This window comes from Hakea prostrata, chromosome 11 (assembly GCF_041222555.1).
Source record: "Hakea prostrata isolate BN-2017 chromosome 11, UWA_Hpros_2, whole genome shotgun sequence".
NCBI classification, from domain to species: domain Eukaryota; kingdom Viridiplantae; phylum Streptophyta; class Magnoliopsida; order Proteales; family Proteaceae; genus Hakea; species Hakea prostrata.
This window is the reverse complement of record NC_142610.1, coordinates 27,502,392-27,508,391: the sequence shown is the minus strand read 5'-3', so window position 1 is coordinate 27,508,391 and position 6,000 is coordinate 27,502,392.

Below are 6,000 nucleotides of genomic sequence, written 5' to 3'. Positions count from 1 at the left end.
CTAGGGTTCGACCAAAAGTGGTGTAGCCTTGTGGACAAGTTAATGTCTACTACCTCTTTTTCTATTAAACTCAATGGGTCCCCCCTTTCATTGGTTCTCTGGGACTAGAGGGATTAGACAAGCTTGTCCTCTAAGTCCGTATCTTTTCCTACTAATCATGGAAGTTCTCTCTCGATTCTTGAATGAATATTGTGCTATGGATCTTTTCAAAGGAACCGAGATTTCCAGACACACACCAGAAATCTCTCATCTCTTTTTTGCAGATGACACTTTTCTCTTTTGTAGAGCAAAAATTAAATGTGTGCTTGAACTCTTTGCTGACATTACTAGGCAATAGATTACCTTTGAAAAAAGTTGTGCTTTCTTCAGTAGAAATATCAACGCTCAACACCGTACCCAAATCCTGTCAATATTAGGTATTTTTGAAATGAAAAAGGATGTTGTGTACCTTGGAACCCAATTATTGCCTGGAAGGGCAAGAACCAAAAACCTTGCTTCGTTGATAACCAAGTTAAAAGGCCACTTTGCCAATTGGAAAGCAAGCGCACTGTCCTTTGCAAGAACGGAGGTACTAATCAAGTCTGTACTTCAACCTCTATCACTTTACCACATGCAGTGCTTTAAGTTTCCAAAAACTGTGTGCAAGCAAATTGATTCTCTCTATCAAAGATTTCAGCTGGGAAATCCAACAAAATCAAGACATCTCACACTAATCCCTTGGGACAAGTGCTGCAAACCCAAATCGGCTGGAGGTTTAGGTCTTCGCAAAATGGAAGATATCAACTCAACCTTACTTCTCAAACAAGGCTGGAGGTTGATAAAAGAGCCGGGATCCTTATGAGCTGCCGTCATCAAAGCTAAATACTTCCCCAAGAAGTATTTTAAACCCCAATACAAGGAAAAAAAAGCGGATCCTGGACATGGAACAATTTTCGCAGCATCATCCATCAACTTGAAAGCATGGTAAGAAGGCAAGTAGGAAATGGTAGAGATACATCATCCTGGTTTGACCCATGGAGAGCAAACAACACAAGCATTTTGAAAGCTAATATGGCCACTCCGATCTGGTTCCTAGAAACTTCGGTAGCAGAAATGCTACAGAATGTCCGGATTAACATGGAGCATCTTTCTTGCCTTAATAATTATGCTTCTATTTGCTCAGAAATGTCTGTGTCAAGCTTCGATGATCAATGGATATCTACTATTGCTTCCAATGGCGAGTTCTCGGCCAAATTGGCAGGACAAGCATTGATGAAACAGACACTGTCACTGGAACTCAATAAGTTCTCCCAATGGTGGAATTTTTTTTGGAAATTACCGCTCCATCCAAAGTTTAAATCATTTTTTTGGCGTCTATTGAATGCAGGGCTACCAGTTAAGGCTGTGTTATCCAAATGGTCAAATATGGAGTCTACATGTGACATGTGTGGCGATAAGACGGAGTCAGATTGACATATGTTAATCTCATGTGAATGGACAAAGAGAATATGGGCTGCAAGACCCATAGGACTAAGAACGGAACATCTAGCCCAAAATTCAATTGTGCACCTATGTAAAAGTTTTTTAGTCGATCCACGACTACACAACACAACACAACGATGGTTTTTTTCAAGTTTTTATAATTACTAGTTATTTTATTTTAAAGGAAAGAAACTATGTAGTATTTAGGGGTAACCGACCAAACCCCTACAATGTACTGGCAATTATCAATAAATGGATTAGGGACCTCCACCTGTCCCCTTTCTCTACTGATACAATAGACAAAGATATCCAAGCCAACAGTGCAATATCAACGTTAAATAATTGCAAAATCTCAACATTTGTAAAAAACACTGACTCAAATACTCTCTTATGTGTATGGAGTGTGGGGATATTTGGCAACAAACAAGTTCTTTTTCTGGATACTGGACAGATGAACAAAGGCAATGGTCTAGATGCAGTACTCTTTGTGATTACAAAGGGATTCAAGTGGGTGAAATCTACAAACTTAGAAATCCAACAGATTTGGTGCAACCAAAATGAGGCATTGGAAGGGTTAGCCAATCCTCATACAACGGCATGGCCAATGACATTGATACCAGCCTTTATGAACATTCTAACTTATGCGAGTGGAGCGTCTTTTTGTAACTTTAAATCCCCAATACTTTTACATTATTTCTGGTCCCTAGCCTTGAATACTGCAACAAATAGTGGCAGCACTAGTATCATAGAAGTATCTAACACTGCATTTACAAAAAAACAGCAGTGATGTTATGCTTTATTAAGCTATATATTTTTCGCTTTATTATCAAAACAAAAAAACATTGGTGGCTTTTCCTTTGGAAATTAAAAGGGAATACTAAATTTTAAGGTTTTCTGGTGGCGACTACTTCAAGGTGGCATAGCAGTTAAGGTAATTAATGGCAAGTAGAATCACTCAGATCCCTGTTCTCCTTTTTGTGGAAGAGACCTTATGGCACTTGTTCCTATCCTGTGATTGGATAAGCAAAGCTGGACATTTAGGTTGTCGCTCTGAATTTCTGCAAGCATCTTTCTTTTTGCAACCACGGTTTTTAACATTCTCATGATAACATGTTATCAGATCGGACTACGGAAACAAAATTTTGTTTCACAACTCAAAACCAGATCCCATTTCCTACCCTCTTCCCCATTTCATTTTCCAACTGAGGCTACTTCTATAGATGTTGGTGAAGATCTCTCTGTTGTTCGGGCATTTGTTTGGGTTGCTGTGGGTTTTCCCCGGGGGGGGGGGGGGTGGGGGGGTGGTGGGGGGGTGTTTTTTTTTACTATTGTATCATTTTTCCTCATACTTTTTTTTTCGCGCTTCTTCCACCCCAGTTGGGGTGTGGCGCGCGAACGGGGGAGGGGGGGAGGGGCGCGAGGGGGGGGGGGGGGGTGCTGAACACTCCTCTCCTCCCTCCCCCACCCTCCCCACCCCCCTCTCTTTTATATTTTTTTTTTTTTTTTTTTATATAAATAAAAAAAAAAAAAAAAAAAAAAAGGGGGGAGAAAAAAAAAAAAAAAAACACAAAAAAAAATTGTTGCGTCTAGAACTTCTTCGAGGGCCGGATATTGAGATGACCACCTTAAGAGCTCTCCAACTAAGTTGGAATAATTGGGATGCCTGCACACACAAAGAAAGCAAGAACGGTCCGACCTAGTTTTGGCCGGGGAACCTCCTCCGACGCTCAAGTCAGCCTAGGCAACAATAAGAGTTCTTGAGAGAGTTCTCAAGAACGTAATGAATAATCACTCAGATGAAAGTTCTCGTACCTTTCTCCATGTAGGAGGTGGGTTTATATAGAGGTTACCTGGAGGCGGCGATTCCTTAAGTTTCGGATCGATAATTGAGGAGTGAGTGGAGTGAGTGGAGTAGTGGAATAACGGCTCCTTCTTTGTCACACCTGATAGTGCCGTTATGCTGACTCACCTCCCCAATTCTCGGAATAGATATGCTGAGTGTTTATGCGTAACTAACTCTTCTTGACTTGGTCAAGAGAGTCTTCTGAGAAATGCTAGAGTTGGATATATATCCTTCCTGAGTGAGGCACTCGGGACCCTTCTCCAAAGAAGAGACGAGTTTGCCTAAGGGGGTATATCTATCCCGAGTGATGCACTCAGGACCTTCTTCAAGGAAGAGATCAGCCAACCCAAGGGGGTGCATCTGTCCCGAGTGAGGCACTCAAGACCCTTTATGAGGGAAGAGATGCACCAACCCGAGGGAGGTGTATCTCTCCCGAGGGGGGGGACTCGGGACCTTGGTTCCCCACAACAGAGCCCCCCATTCCGTGCGATTGACTTCTCGATCGTATGGAATGTTATTCCCAGGCTTCTTAGAAAATTTCCTTTCTTCTCGGAGAAACTTTAAGACGTCGTCTTGAATGAGAGCCATTATTTTTCCAAGGCCTTCGTAGCTCCCAACCATCGTACTAATTCAGATTTATTGCTGCTTCTGATATGCGAATGGTCGTGTTTTCTTAGCCATTGATTTACTCGATCATGGGCCATTTGATTGAGATCTCGAGTCCCTCAATCTCAACCGTTGTGTCTGTTCATTGTTGGTCGTTGGATCGCGACCTTTCATGTGCCAGATCTCAACCGTCGCCTTGCTTGATTCACGACCGTTGGATGTGTCTCTTCATCTTCCTCCTCCTCACTATAAATAGAGGTTCAATCTTCTTTTTACTCTTTTTCTTGCAAACTCTCTCTGAAGTCTCCTGACTGCGTTGCTCGCTTTCTTCAACTAGCTATTCCAATCCTTCAACCAGTAAGTTATCTCTAACCTTTCTTCATTTCTTTCCTTTGTCATTTCTGTATTATGGATAAGTTAAGAAAAGGCAAGGAAATAGCCCAAGCCACCTCCCGACTGGAGGTCCCGACTACTGAGATCTCCAGTCCCGAGATGTCTTCCCGAACTCAATCTGTGCACTATTCCAATGAAGATGATTTCTCTGATTCTTCTATTGTTAGAGCTGCTGCTGACTTAGCTAGGGACGACCCTCTTGACCAAGAACCCATATGCTCTGATTTAGGAACAGACTTAGTCAATTTTGATGCTTCTGTGAATTCTTTGGCTGAGCAGGAGGTTGATAGTATTAGTCTATCTCCTGCTAAATTCCGAGTTGCTAGTCAGAGGCATTATTCGCCTCGTCCTCCCCTTTCTCATCCTCAAGATTGCCGGAATCGTTGGCCACCCTTTCTCCCTGCTAAGTTGCTTTCTGAGGAGGAAACTCTTAAAGAAAGGAACAAACCAAAGACGCCCTCTCACATTGATTATGATCTCAAGTTTTCGGGTCCCGAATTCTATCCCGGAGATCTTAACCAACACCATCTCCAGCGTTTAAGGGATTTCTCTGAAATTCCAGAGGATTATTCCTTCTTGCTCCCGTCTCTATCCAGTCGGGTTGGAGAGCCCCCGGATGGGGCCTTCTCCCTTTATTATGATGCTTTCTTAGGGGGTCTTCGCCTTCCCGTCCAGAAAATTATTGAAGACCTTCTAATTCATTATGGAATTTCTCCTTCCAACCTTATTCCAAATAGTTGGAGAAATGTCACCTGCTTCGTGGGTTTCTGTCATAATGTTGGAGTCGAACCAACATTCCCCCTTCTCCAGCGTTTCTTCGAAGTTAAGAGTCAGTCAAAGGGGGGCTGGCTCTCTCTTCAACGTCGGGCAACCAACGCGGTGGACTGGTTGGGCAACATCATTTTGCCGGGGTCTATGCCTACGTCCACCAAGGGGTGGAGACATCACTTTTTCTTCTGCAAGCCCCCGGTCCCGCAGCCATTCCCAACTGCTTTTGTGAAGAAATCCAAGTCAGATCTTAAAGAACCCAATATTCTCATTGAGTTATCCGCCGCCGAAGAAGCGGCTTTAGAAAAGATCATCCAGGTTGCCAGAGACTCAGCCGCAGTTCATGGATACTTGTCTGAGTATTCGTCTATTCTTCAGTTGTGGGGCTTTTCTCCGGGTGAGCCCCTTCTTCATTGACGTTCTTCAATTTTGTGGATTTTCTTATCTTTGCATTTTCTAATCTTCTTCATTTGTTGTCGCAGTGGCTAGCAAATTGGACATTGACGCTCTTCGAGCACTTACTCGTGCGAACACCAAAGAGGCTTTCGTTCATAAGCCGGTGAAGAAAGGCGGAGCCACAGAGACTGGTCCCGTCGTCCAAGTCCCGAGCGCCCCTGACTCGTCCAAGCCTTCGGGCAAGAAGACCGCCAGGAAGAGCTCCTCAATTGGAGGAGGTCCTCCCGAGATAGGCGTCCCTCAGGCGTCCCCATCAAGACGCTCGGGCAGGCCTTCCAAGAGGCCTCGGGACAACGAGGATGCTTCCGGGGGGGATTCCCAGAAGTCCCCCGTGTTCGTTCCCGGGTGGGACTTGACCTCGAGCGATACTGTGCTGGGGGATTTCAACGCAGCCAAGACTTGGCTTCTCGAAGGGATGATTCCTTCTGATCGCCAATATTTGAAGAATCTCCCGGATGACAAGTTTTTGCCAG